At 44.4% G+C, this 15,075-nt stretch overlaps 1 protein-coding gene across 2 annotated transcripts in view; it reads left to right on the top strand.

Annotated features, from left to right (window-relative positions):
- The window catches only part of BANK1 (B cell scaffold protein with ankyrin repeats 1), a 2,974,928-nt gene extending 2,971,316 nt beyond the window's left edge, over window positions 1-3,612 (top strand). For both annotated transcript variants that reach the window (XM_069630704.1, XM_069630703.1), the window contains exon 20: window positions 2,016-3,612. The gene's annotated coding sequence lies outside the window, so the exon portion shown is untranslated. The remainder of the gene's footprint in view (window positions 1-2,015) is intronic.
- The last annotated feature ends 11,463 nt before the right edge of the window (window positions 3,613-15,075 follow it).

The following is a 15,075-nucleotide window of genomic DNA, read 5'->3' as shown; positions in this document are numbered from 1 at the left end:
TCTACTGGGCAGGGGGCAATGGGTGTTTGGTAACACATTCATGTTTTGACATGGCCAGTGGCCATGGCTACTGGGGCCAAAAGAACGATATTGTGTAATGCGCATAGAGGCTATGGGGAAAGCCACTGCTAGTGAGACCTGGACCCAAGGGGAGTAGGGGGAGCATGGCAAGAGGAGGGGGCACTTGGTGAGTGCCTGGGAGGACAGGGAAGAGTGTTAGATTTTGCATGCTTTTTACAGATAACCACGGTTATTTATGGGTGTTTACAGATAACCACGGTTGTTTGTAGTACATTGCCAATATAACCATGGTTATGGGAAAAACTGTTTTTTTTTTTTAAAAAGAGAGAGTTAAAAAATTAGATTAATACGAAACAAGTGGAATTTCACAGCTACAGTGTGGTGGCAGGGTTAACGGGTGTGGCAGAAGGATATGGCTACATGGTTACTGGAACCGAATTGTGCAAAATGGAAAGTGGACCCGACCGAAGGCCATGGCTAATTGGCCCCAATGAAACCTATTGGAGCAACATGACAAGGGTTACAATATGGAAAGTGGACACGGCCAAAGGCCATGGCTAGTGTGCCCAAAAGAAACCTATTGATCAAGCCATGGCCAAAGGCCCTTTTAGGAAACCTATTGTGGCAATATGTAGAGTGGCCAAAGCTGAAGGCTTTGGCTATCTAGTGTGTCCAAAAGAAACATGTTGGGGGAACATGTAAAGTGGGCATGGCCGAAGGCCATGGCTAGTGCTCCGGTAGTGTTTTAAAATTGGGCATGGCCGAAGGCCCTGGCTAGTATGTCCAAAAGATATGCATAGTGGCCACAGCAAAGGCCATGGTAACCTAGTGGGTCCAAAAGAAACATATTGGAGGAACATGCACAGTGAACATGGCCAAAGGCCATGGATAGTGGCCTGGTAGTGTTTTAAAATATACAGTGGACCCAGCCAAAGGCCCTTGATAGTGGGCCCGAAAGACATGTATAGTGGCCATGGCCGAAGGCTAGGGCTAGCGGCCGAGTAGCGTTTTAAAATATACAGTGGGCACAGCTGAATGCCATGCACTCTGGCCAGAGAAGGTATTCACAATGACATACAAAATGGTATTATGGAGGACACAGCATTATGGGGAACATCTACGCTGGTCATGACTTCCCACATCCGCATATGTACCAAGGTAGGAGCCGTATAAATATTTTAACATACCTACTGAGTGATCTTATACCTGATGCAGTCAACGATGTAACCAGTGATGTCATATGTGATGTAACCACTGATGTCATCAGTGATATAATGTGTAAGGTCATCATTGTGGTGATAGGCTGCGCAACAGGGGGCTTGAATTGTCTGCCAAATTTCAGGGGTATTGTTGCATTGAATTTTCATCTTAATGCCCCTGCAACTAACATTTCTTCCCTGAATTACTAAGGTTTTGTTAAAATATATTGCTCACCTTAACGTCCTTGCAACAAACGTTTTTCCCTGAATATATGCAGGAGTGGCTTATATGATTTCAGCTCCAAATGGATTGAATCATTCCGGTGGATTTGGACTCCACTGTTTACATGGGTTTGAATCTTTTTTGAGCCGGTTCGCTCACCCGTAGGTGCAACCTGTTCAGTATAGACTCTCATGAGCTCCTGGTTTGCCCAGTTGAGCATTGGTGGTCCTGGAAATGATCAAATATGTGTTCAGACAGAAAGCCAATACAGCTCTCATGTGCAACGACATTGAGAAATTTGATGTTGAGCTTATTCTGTTGTGCTAGGCTACAATATATCTGAGTATGTGGTCAATGGCACTGGCTGTCCCTACTTATACTTGAATTATTACTTTACCAACTATTGCCTCTATGCCCTAGTGCTAACCAGGCTGATTAAATTACACACAGTTCTGATGTGGTATCTAAAGCTTTGCAAATGAAGAACAATAGTTATAACCAAGGTAATCAACAGACATCCTTGTTCTAGCACAGAGTTGACATGTATTGTCCTTCTTCCTTCTCTTCCTCAGGTGTCCTTTGGTGCTTCCACTGCACAGATGGGGGTGCAACATGTGAACTGCCATAGCATGATTTTCCTGACAGCAAAACACTTATGGATCTCGCAATAAGACATGGCCACCGAAGCCGGATCTCAACGTCGTAATCTTAATGCGACCATTTTGTAATATTGGGCCTTGTGGCCCTTTCACGAAATGCTCTTTTTGACTTACCCGTTTTCATATCTATTTCATTTCCATACAGCATTCTTGAATTTTATCTGGACAGGGTTTTTCATACCTAGCTGATTTTATGACTTTCGTTTTGACATTTTTTTTCTAAAAAAAGAACAGTCATGAGTGTGTAGTTGAAAATGTATGCAATATATATGGACATGCTAGCTGAGGAAACGATGGTTGCTTCCAAATGTACGTCATTAAAGATACAGAGTTTTTCAAAACACAAAAATTAAAGGCCTCATTGAGAACTAAGCAGAAAGCAGTACAATGAAATTCCCTCACATTTTACAGCATTTCACCCGATTTTCTTGTCAAAGGGGAATATGATAAAATTGTGAGAAATCCACCTTTTTTAAGTCAATCAGTTTCAGGGTGATCCATGATGTGTACAAAAAGTAAATCCTGATGAGGAACCTTTCTCCGAGGGACACTTATCAAAATGGACCTCAGCGCCCTATGATCTACTGCAGAGACATTTTGTGTCGCATGAGTTGCGCAACATCGGAGAAAATGTGGTTCCTCTACTCCGCTTTATAAATCAAAAAAGAAAAAGGTAGTTGCACTCTCTCTTTCATGCGCCAACTTAGGCAAAGAAAATTCCACTCAATTGGAATATAGAAATACATTTCTGTATTGGTGAGGGTAAGTGCCCTTTGTGATGACATGTGTTTCAACGGACTACGCCGTCTTTTTCAAATCAGGGCTAATTAGTTAAAAAATAATACAATACAAATAAAAATAAAAAAGTTGAAGTCCAAAGAAACAATTCAAAAGAATCAATGTGTCAAGTGTAGCAGAGACAGAGCGGGTGGGAAATGGGACGGATTAACTGGGATGAACAGTGTGACATTAAGCATCAAAGCAGAAATTGATTCATTGTCTAATGCCATTCAATAAACAAATTGGAGACAAAAGCGGGATAGGAATGAAAAAAGGTTTGGTTGGAGAGAAAAAACAAATAAGATATTTCTATATTCCAATTGAGTGGAGTGTTCTTTGCCTATGTTGGCGCATGAAAGCGAGAGTGCATCTACCTTTTTTCTTTTTTGATCCATGATGTGGTTTGCTTCCTGTTTTGCATTAAACCACATAACACCATCAATAATGCCACTGTGAAATACAGGAAGATAACGCATACACAAAGAATCTTGAGCTTGTTTAGTGACTAAACGCTGCATTCCATGTCCAGCGCCTGCTCCTTGTCAATTCTCGCATCTATTAATGCATTGACAACTGTATGATGACGGCTGTATTTGTCACTGAATAATACAATTATTCTATATCGATTTTGTAGAAACAGCAGGTTTTATTTTCAATTCTGTAAATGTATCTTCTCTTTTGGATCACCTCAATGTCAATAAAATGTGTAGTTACAATGTACACTATTAAAGTGTAGTTTGTACTTTGAACGAGCAGGTATGCATGGCATAGCACAATGTAGCGTAAATCCAAAGAGCAAAACACAGCATATCTCGGTGTAACTGAAAGCACACACTTAAGCACACACTTTTGGTGTAAGATGCATGTGGCATGTAAAATGGATATGGAGCATTTCCGACATTCATTGATTGGGACTGCAATGCAGCGGGCCAACAGAACATGTGACACAAAAGTGGATTTTCAACTCTTTGTTAGTAAGTTTAGATTGAGCATACACGCTTACAGAGGATGGGGGTCTTTCTATGACTAAAAAGTCAGTTCCTATCTTGGAGCAATGTAACATGTCAAATGGGGTAAACAGGGGGAGTTGCACTACTAGGGTGACTGACATCCTTCTGAATCTGGGCTCTACTTCCAGTCCTAGGGATTGTCGAAGTAAAAAGAAAAACATCACTAGAAAGCCTTGTGAAGAATGGACGAATCTGGTCCCATGTATTGGACTTGCAAGTAAACAAACAGACAACATCCCTTCATGCTCAACCAGCAGAGCCAACCCCACCTGCCCACTAACTTAACTGCCCTTTTATCACGCCTGTGGTCAGACCCCATCTAGAAAGATCACATCCGTTTAACCTTTCACGCCGCTCCACACAACAATGGTCGCCCTTGTATCCTATCTGAGCCTTTCCTCCATTCCCAGTTCATTACTAGTAGCCAGGTGATGCTCCTCAATTACCCAAATTGGACGACATCCAGTGACCACCCCCTCAGGTGAGGGGCACTAAGCCAACACTTTCCTACGCACGTCCACTGGGGAATAAGGCTCCATTGTGACAATTGGTACTGGCCCATCATATCTGCAGATGGAGGCTGGGTGGCCTCCACCCAGTGTACTCGAGAGATTCCTAAAGCGCTGTCTCAGCAGTCCTACAACGCATGCCCCATCATAGAGCCCTTGAGAGCAAGCATTGCCAACAGTTCACAGATGGGGATTAACCTGCCAAATGTCTGCTACGATTCAAAGATAAATAATAAACACTCATATGATGCTAATAGTCATTGAGGCATTCAGTGCCTGGAGCAATAGTCCATAATACATGGGCTTTTCCCCTCCCAACATCATTATTTACCCACATGTCAAACTGAACATCATGTGTTACATATGTCTCACTGCCACATCACTGATTCTCTCGGGGGCCACCAGCAACCCCCCTTTTGTACATAATGCACTACTAAGCTAACTTTTCCTTCCCTAATCTCCTACTCGTATCCCCAATATACCTGTTTTTCCTTTGAAGAGGCAATTCAACCACTACTCCTTCATCTATGGTCCAATCTAACTTTTCATGTGTGCTGGTGAACCATCTATATGATGCAGTGTTTAAAGCTTTTCATTTTTCATGATATAAAAAAATCATCTTTGTCATGCTCCAGTAACTGCCCCAATCCTTCATTTGAGTATCCTGCTGGATCTCTAATAGGGCAAACAAGGCACAGTAATCAGGGGTCGATCGAAGGGGTGGTGAGCTGAAGGGTCCAGTTTTAATTAGCACAGGTCCTTGTCAGTGACAGCACCACCTAAAACACCATAGTACCCCTGCCAAAATAAGAGAAAATGCAGTGAGACGCATAATGATATGGTATGCTATGATATGATATGGCATTTACAACGCGCCTATTCACAAGTGTTTGTTATGGTGGTACTGTAAGGTTGTTCAAAAACCTCTTTATTTACAGCACACAAGACATCTCCTGGACTGCATATAGTAGCCTTACGATGGGCCACGTCATATGCATGCTTCTCCATATTATACACAGTTTCTAGAACACGCACATCTGTCACTTTCCTAATCACTTCCTCTATGATATGATATGATATGATATGGCATTTATAACGCGCCTATACACAAGTGTTTCAAGGCTACTTCCTCAAGACATTCAAACCAGTGGGACACTAACACAGGCCATCCTTTCAAAAAATCCACAAACACCTTTACTGTTCTTCTTTCTGTAGGTGGCCACAAGACTGAACTATTTAGCTCCTGTGTGAAACGTGAAATGCACGTCTGATTCTGGTGGAACCACCAATTCTACACACCGATCCTTTCCCCTAAACAGCTGTCTCCCTACAAATTTATATCCGGCACATTCTCCTTCCCAACACACACTGTTTCCTACCAACACTATCTGTCCTTCATCTAGTTTACTTAAACACTTCAACATTGCAACTGTGTGAGCTGTAAAGGCCATAGTTCATAATTTGGGCCAATACTAAACCACAAATCAGGGGTCATCCACGGGGCAGAGATGAGATAGCGGAACGAAGTATCATGATGAGTTACCCATTCCCAGTTGCATCCCAGTATTCGGCTTGCCCATGCCCACAGTCCTTTGATCGGACCTTGTGTCGTCAACAAGCACTCCTTAGTTTCACAATACCAACTGCAGTACTTCCAGGTTTACCGCATCTGACACCAAACTAGCATTGCCACCAAGTCCTCGCCAGGCCGTCACCACTGTAGTTCCAGGCTATTGCTTATGCCATTACATGAGTGTGGAAATCATCTTGTTCCTCCTCCTCGTAAAAAGCACGGAGTAACCATAATACATCAAATCAGGAATATGGGAAGTGTCGGGATATTTAACAGCAACTCTTTCAGTGGTAGTAGGTATGTTACTAAGTTAGTATTAGACAAAAAACTATCTCTAAAGTTAGTTTGGGGTATTAATGTGAGTTCTTCCAATTCAGTATTCAAAGCTTTGAGGTAGTGCTCATCACTCATTCAATTCAGACGATCCTCACAGGTATAGGGAACAACCTCAACTGGGCATTTGGCTGGGCTTGGTATAAACCTGTAAGAGTATTTAGCATTTTTTTATGCAGCATTACTGCCTGGGTTTGGTGCATTGCTATAATGCGGTATAGCAAGGCATGTGTTGCCAGTGTGACATGGACATGTAAATGAAAAACAGGCTATTCAGTCAAAAACGATTTCTACATTTAAAATGCAAATAATTTTTTTCACAGTTAAAAGCATATTTTTTTTCTCCACCTGAAATTTCTTTGTTGCAGGAGACACATTTGAGGATTGATGAACTAACCTTATTAACAATAATAACGATTCTAACTCATTAATAATATAATGTGTTCTCCAGTGCAAAATAAGATGGAAAATGACAGGCTCTGAAAGTCATTTTAAACACGCATCCAGATCTTTTTTTCTTTGCTTCTATCTGCGCTCTGTCCACAGTATTTGCAGGAAGCAAAGACTCGAATAAGCAGGAAATCAGTTTGGTTACAGTTGCAACTGTATAAGCCAAGCCATTGTTAATGAGAAGGAGGGTAGGACATGATAGAATTTCATTGGTTGAACTCGTTTGGCAGGCTGTAACAGAGCTTTGCTAATGAATCTCGGGGAAAAAGGACAGCAGAAGACTTTTTACACAGCTGGGAGAAAGACCTGGCTGGTGGCTGGGTATTTTCCTGATTGAAAAAGCAGATCCCAGTGCACTGCTCCAGAGACTGGGAATTCCAGTCAATAAGCCCCGGTTTGAGTGACGGCAGTGCTCGTCCTTGCTGGGGTGATTTAAGAAGAATTCATTGAACCACTTCCAGAAGGCAACCAGCCGACGAACTTCACATGCTGGACAGGCCTGGTAATTATATTACAGAGTGTGGGGGCAGTGTGTATGTGTGCGAAACTATTCAGTCAGCGTGGAAGAGGGAACTCCAGTGTTTTATCAACAGGTTTAATGTTGCAAATTGAAAATGTTCTTGCCGCTCTCTTTTCATTTTGTTACAGATAAGGTTGTTACTGTGCAATTTCCATTTATTTCTGTAAAAAGAGTAAGATCGTGTTGAAATGCAATTTTTTATAATACACAAAAAATATCTGAAAGCAGACGGATAGTGTGTTTTATTTTTCTCTTTTATTTGTGCATCTACCATTACAGTACTGATAATATGGGGAGAGGTTTGGACAGTGCAATTGTCATTTTTAAGCTAGCTAAAAATAAGACTTAGCGGTAGCTGTGTGCATGATTCCATTCAGTATATAAGTGTATGTTTTCTGAACGGAACATAATAATAATATAATGAAATAGACTACTGCTGGAGGTACATGAGTCAGCAGAAAGAGAGGCCCTGGACTGTTGGGTGTCCTGACCCACGTTTGATCTATCATGCTGCAACATTTGGTGCTGTGGGCTTAGAAAATCCAAGATGGCCAAAAAGCCCACATGCGCGCCAGAATCCAGGAGAACCACGCAGTACCAAGATGGTCACCCAAGGTGCCACCCATTTTTGCCTATGTTGTGAGCACAGAAGGGCACAGAGCCTAAAACCATTGTAAAAGGGGCAATGCTGATTGCCAAAAGCAACCCATAACTGTTGGGAATTCGTTTTCTTCAGGTCAAACATGGCTAATTTATGGGCACAAAATTATTTTACTGCAGAACTACACCAAGGCCATTTGTTGAACCTGGACAATATACTTCCATGTAATATCTCTTGTTTGAATTGCTTAAATTCAAGACTGATCCAAAAAAATGCATGCAGTACCCGCTTTTGACTGAGGGCGGGGCTAGCGGTCTAAACTCTGACAGGGAAACTGCATGTCAGGAGTTGCAGGAGAAGCCTTTACATCAAAGGCTGGGAGTTAATTAAAATCTTAACCACATGCTGTTCCCAGAAGACAATCTGATTTAATTAACAGGCCAAAGGCTGGGAAACCTCTCACCTCCAGAGATTCACACCAGGAGTCAGAATCTCACATGACCTCTTGATTGATAGAAGGCAGACTGGCTGGCAGCCTCCTGGAGACCACACAATAGGCTCTTGCACTTGAATAGAATATGCTGATGTTGACTGTTGACTGTACACAAATAGCTCCCAGCAGAAGACACATGTGATCACTGACCCACTCAAGTCTTGGAGGCGGACTCCAACACTCTGAGAACTGAATTGAAAGCAAAATATATATTTTACAGAAACACTGATAACTCTTTGTAATCAAATGACAGGAATGTATAACTTTGAGAGCATTATTTTAAAAAATGTACCTTCGATTCAAGCCCAAACTCCAATTTGTGTGATGTTCTGGGGCAAAACCCCGCTATTTATGGATACTACAGACTCTGTTTTTAAGCTAGAGACATGGGAATTTACTGGAGTATGTATGGACAGGCCGTGTATATGTGTATAATTTTTAATGAAAAACCAATATTGCAAAACCAGTTAAAAAACGCAAAATGTTGCCGTTTCTGAATGCAAGCTCTTAGAAACATCAGAGTTTGAACAGAGTATACCTCATGTGATACGTGATGGGTGCATGTAATTTCAAACCACTGTGTATCTATGAAATATGTCTTTAGGTCAAATATAGATTTGTGGGCAAACTGACCAGGGGAGGATCCTCTGACCCATAAAACCTACAGCATCACTCTGACTCACATTTCCTTCCCCCAATCATGGGAGAGGGGAGAATTGGGCCAATGACAAGTAGAAAGGGGCAGGCTTAGCTAGGCCCAGGCTAACACCCACTTTCAAAACACATAAAAAGAGACTGCTGGGACAGGTAGAGACATTCAATTCCATTTGCTGCGGAGCATGCTGACCGACGACTTCACATCCAGAGATCCTACACTTAGACTTCCAAGCTAAACAGAGACTACAGAACTTTGAACCAAGAAGGCCCACTGCAAGCAAAAGTATTTGTCAGCAGGCCCAAAAATCATTTGCAGACTATTCACAGCCGGACCCAGCTGTTGATTCTGGCCTAAAACCCTGCGCCAGAAAGATCCAGAAGCAGTGCTGTACCCAGAGAAAGCAGAGCAGTATCCAGAACCAGAGGCCAGAAATCCAGAGTGACCCAGACCGCTGTTAGCAGAACCAGAGAGCTGACCCAGATCACTGTGAAGTGCCGAGACCAGAACCGGAGTCCAGTCCAAAACCTGACCAGATCCGTGGCGAGGCTTATTTCAAAAATATATTGTGAGTACCTAGCAGAACTGTGCAGAACCAATCTCTTAGTTAAAATAATCTAATCCAAACTATTTTAATCTAACCAGAACTGCCTCCTAGAAGTTGTCACTTGGTATTTTGCAAAGCTGTCACCTGTCATTTTCTAGCTGCAAGCTGTAACCTGTCGCTTTGAACTTTTAAAATTTCAAATCCGAAAAACAACCTTCACAAAATCGTTCATAACTCTGTAACCGTTTGGGCTAGGAACTTGGTTTAACTTTCCTCTGAAAGCTTAGAATCCTACCTTTCCAACAAGCCTAGAACCGACTTCATAATCCTTATACGTTCTCCGCAATCACGATTCACGCATTCGCGAATTTTGCCGCGATTTGCGATTGGGCCCAATTTCTTTACTTGTAAAAAGATAGCTGCTTTTGCCTGAACTGCTAAATTTTGTTTGCCTCCTAAGAACCACCATCCCTGAATCATTGCTAGAGTAAGCCTGAACTAATATTAAATAGATACCACTCACCCTGAACCTCCTGACGGGAATTAAAAGCATTTTCAGCATATTTATCACTGCATTGTCACCATATTCAAAGCATTTTGCCTGTGTTTCAAAACTCCTATTGTTGTATAAGCTGCTGAGGGGGAATTGAACTGAATTCTATTTGATTGCATTTCTAAGAACTGTGTGCTCTCCTCTTCATTTCCTTACATTGCATAAGGGGGGGGGGCGGATTGCCAGAGAAAAGTGATTACATTGTTTTGTTGAAATCATTTTGAGTATTTTCTGTATTGCATTTTCATTCAACATTGCATCCATCTGAAACTAGATAAAGCATTCTCTACCACATTATTCTTCTGTTCCTATTCCCAAGCGTGCTACCTCATCTTTTATACTACTCCTGGGTAATCAAATCAGTTTATTAGTAGAACATTACCCATTGTTGTTAACTGCTCATGTTCTGAAGTGTGATATTAATTATTAATTTATTATAAAGTGTGATATATATATATTGTTTACATTCTCAAATAAACCGTTTAAACTTGCAAAACAGAACTACTTCTTGGCTCAGTGGGGTCAGGGGGGTTCCAAGAGAGGGGTGTTATATAGGGGTAGTCATCCAGAACTCATGAACTGGACATAAAGATATATCAATAAGGGTTTCCATTCAGTATCCCAGACTAGGCATTGACTTAGATGTAGTGCTGGATTGAATCCTCTTACAAAGTGGGGGCTCGAGCCGGACGTCTGGGTTAGATTTATCACTTGTGCAGATTAATACAGTGTGCTAACTGACAGGAGACATACATCCGGTCGGATCACCACGCTGTGTTACGCTGTAAAGCACTCCTCAAAGGAAAGCTCTAAGGAAACGGTCTGTTTTGCAAAAATAAAATACAAACTTCTGTAAGTCAGGAAGGAACTCAAATTCCAGAATGACGACACTGGTAGACATCAAAATAGCCAGAGAGCACTTCTTACATAAGCTATTTGTGAGAGGTGAGTGGACTCATCAGGAACAAACGGTCTGGTTGCAGGCAATCGCGCAACAGGTCACTGAAACAGGGTCAGATATATGGGGAGATCAGGGTCCCCTACATGTGGCCCTGAGTGAACTATACATGGCCCCTAAGGCCAAGGATGAGCACAACAAGATTGCCAGGGTAGCGACATATTTATATTTACATATGGGAGCCACGCAGGACAAATGTGCTGAAGGCCAAGATCTGGCGAGTAGGCAACTGCTGGCATTACAGAAGGCCCAATCTGATCTGGACTCTTCTGAGCAGAGGCTGCTCAGGAGCCAGGAGTCAGAAAATGACAGCAGACGGTACATCACTAAAATAATGGAGGATATGGATGTGCTGCAACAGGAAAAGGCGGACCAGGATACCAGATTTCTGGCCTTGCAGAAGGAGTACCAAGAAGGTTTGGACTCCCTACTGCAGAGCCAGAAAAAGCTGGAGCAACAGTTAGACTTCAATAGGGCATGTGCTGAGCAGGTAGTCACCCTGCAAAGCCACCTAGATAGGGAGAAGGCAGAGAGCAATAAACTGATTTTGAAAGACCTGGATACCCAGGCAGAGTTTGACCAGGAGCGCCAGAAAACTGGTGCCTTCCAAAGGCAAAGGGACGACCTGGTGGCACAGATGCAGGCTCTTAGTCAGTCAGGAAAGGGATACCTTAGGCCAGGAAGTCTGCCACTTAAAAAGGAAAATGGAAGAAAATCACCTGGCCCTCCAGGGACTGGGTGACCTCCAAAAAGAACACCAGAACCTGTTAGAGCACACCAGGAGGGTGGAGGATGCTCTGGCAAGAAAGGAGCAGGCCAATAGGGACACAGCTCAGGAGGTAACCCTCCTGCAGCAGAGACTGGCCCAGTACTCCAGGACCAATCAGGAGGCACAGAGAGAAAATGAGGCTCTCTGTCAGCACAATGATAGGCTCCAACAACCGGTAGCGATGCAGGAGCGACTGATAGAGTCTAGTAAGGCCTTAACTGAGGAACTGAAAGCGCAGGCTCTTGCATTGCAACAGGGAGCAGGGGCGGATAGAGACCAGGTTCGCTGGGAAAGGGAAACTCCTGAGCATAACCTCAGGAGCCTTAGTACCAGAGGCCTTTATCTCTCTCAGTCCCTGGACTCTGCCACCCCCATGTCCCCTGGCGCACATGAGCACCAGGCCACAGGGATGGCAGATTACTATCCAGCCAGAAGCATGGGGCTCATAGGCCAGTACCTCCCAGGAATGGATGGGCGGGCATCCGGGTATGGGCACCCAAGCACAGTGCAATTTAGTGGGGAACCCCAGGAGAATAGGCCCATTAAGGGCATCCTGAAAACTTCTGCCCAGTTAGGTCAGTGGGGGGGTACCCATCAAATCCTGGCAGCAAGGAGGAATCTGAAGACTCCTCTGAACGGCGCAGGACACAGGAGACCAGGTCCCCACATTCTGCCAGCCATTCCCAGGCTCGCAGAATCCGGGAAAACCTGGAAGATCAGACAGGAACCTCTGAGAGCAGTGCCTCTGAGTCAGAGGATGAATGGACCAGGGTTACCCGAACCAAAAAGGCCAATAAGGCAAAAAGGGCCTTGCTTAAGGACCCATTGAAACAGATTAAGGCAATCAGGAGTGTCATCATGCCTTATCATAAGAACGCCAAGTATTCGGTTTGGGAACACTTGGAGCTCTATGAGCAAATGATGGAGACCTTTCATTTGAAGGACAGCCAAAGCTGTATTCAGTATGTAAAGTGGACATTCTCCCCAGAGTACTCCAGTTTCTTTGCGGGGCTGGAGGACCAAAATCATTCAAGGTGGTCCACCAATAGGGCGGCCATCTTGAAACATTTTTCTGTACACAGAAATCCCCAAGAGGCTCGCAAGGCAGCCTACAATTTGCAATGTGGGGAGGATCAGGCCCCACAAGAATTCGTGCAAGAATTAAAGCGTGCTTTTTTGCGCAGACCACCAGAAGGGTGCGCACAGACAGCAGAGAATTTATCAATACTTTTTTCCATGCCTTGCCCAAATACATCATGACCCAGCTTGTGAGAGATTTTCATGAGAAAAGATCTTTAGACAGGGTCATTGAACAGGCTACCCGGATCTATGAGGTGCAGAAGCCCATAGAAAATAAAAATAATGCGCCCAAAAACCCCAAAACCAACAGCACCCCGGCTGCTGCCAAGGTGGCAGAGGTAAAGGTTGCCCCCGTTTAAGTCTTGGAGATGGGGGGCCTAAAAACCTGCCTGCACCAAATAATTCACAGCCCAGAAGGCCCTCGGGCCAGTTACAGACAGGGAGTCGAGGAGGTAGTCCCACAAATGGGGTCCCCCGCTCCCCTGACTATGTAAGTCCCCGCTACAAGGGAAACCGACCAATCCTGGGTTATGTGTGGACTCCTCCAGCCCAAGGGGGGGGATCCAGCCAAGCACCTGACCCGGGGAACTTCCCTCCTAACTTCCCCCAGGAGGGCAGAAATTCTCCAAATCCTGGGCAGAACTTTTTCCCCAGGTATCCACCCAATTTCCAGCCCCAAAATCATCCATCCTTCTTTCCTCAATTCCCTGAGCCCAGACAACCTAATCAGGGAGAGGGGAGGCCAAGGGTGGAGGGGTACCAAAATCTTCCCAACCAGGGGTACTACCAGAGAAGGGATAGCTACCCTTCCCGGGATCAGCCCAGGGGAGAAAATAGAGCCCCGTATCAGCCTGAGCGGGTTTCACAACTTGAGCGCCAGGTACAAAATATGGCACGAGATCTGGGTCACATACTGAGGGCTCAACAGAACCCTCAGATGAGCATGCCACCACAGAATGCCCCAAACTCGGGACCTGGTGCTCCAGAACAATGACGGGGGCAGCACCCCGATAACCCACCGGTTCCCAGGGAGGAGGCACAAGGGGAAGGGGGGTGTAAAGCCTTGGAGGAAGCTTCCTTCCCAACTTGTAAACAGCCCCTGGAAAACCAGGAACCGGAAATAAAATCTCCTACCCCTGAAGTCTGCCACCCAAGGAGCAGAGAGGAGGTAGGAGAAACAAAGGACCCAAACAGACCCACTTTGTGGAGGAGGTTCAGGTGTTCCAATTTGAGGGAGAGGGATCCTCAGAAGATCCTGGGAAAAGAATCTTCTCCTTCAGAGATGGGGGAACTCCTCCCAAAGAAAAATGGGTCCCAAGCGATTCCAATCCAGACTGGGGAGATATGGAGACTGAGCTACCGCCGCCCATCATCTCATCCCAGAACCCACAATACCAAAATCCCCTGGTTCAAACCCATCCTGGTGACTGCCTCCAAAAAGGGGGGGGCGGCCCAGAACCAGAACCAGGGGAACCCACAATGGCTCTGATCTCCAGTTGCCAACTTTTTCTTTCAGATTCCCAAGACTCTCCACAGAATTCTGCCCAAATCTCTTCTCTAGCAATGTCCAAAACCAGAAAGTTAGCCCACCAGTTGTCCAAAAATGTGCATTATCTGTGCCCCCTTGAGGAGAAGGAGGGAAGATACTATGCCCCGGTACAAGTACAGGGGCAGGGTACAAGTTTGGCACTGGTGGACACTGGATCCCAAGCTACCCTTCTGTCCAAAAGGGCCTTTGAGGAACTAAATGCAGGAAGGGGGGAGAATTACCAAATTCCTCTTACCTCTCTTCCCGGACAACTGCAGAACTTTGACGGGAAGGAAATTCCCGTTGAGGGGACTGCAGACTTGGACATTAAAATTTGGCGACACAAGGTGAAACACCCGGTCATAGTAGTGACTCCCGAGGGCACCCCTTGTTTACTAGGGAATGACCTCCTGAGAAGGTTGTCACCCCTAATAGATTGTGTAAACAAGGTCCTCTGGACCCAGACTAGCCAACCAATAAAATTAAAACAGAGTGTCAACCATGTTGGTTTAAACGGCATCTGCCACATGGTTGAACAAAAATCTGACCAAGTAGAATTTCACTTCCGGAACAACCAAATTCCAGACGTGACAGTAATAGCAGTAGGACAACAG

Source organism: Ambystoma mexicanum, chromosome 6q, assembly GCF_040938575.1.
Source record: "Ambystoma mexicanum isolate Mex_15411 chromosome 6q, UKY_AmexF1_1, whole genome shotgun sequence".
Classification (NCBI taxonomy): Eukaryota; Metazoa; Chordata; class Amphibia; order Caudata; family Ambystomatidae; genus Ambystoma; species Ambystoma mexicanum.
This window is presented reverse-complemented; position numbering and strand designations above follow the sequence as displayed.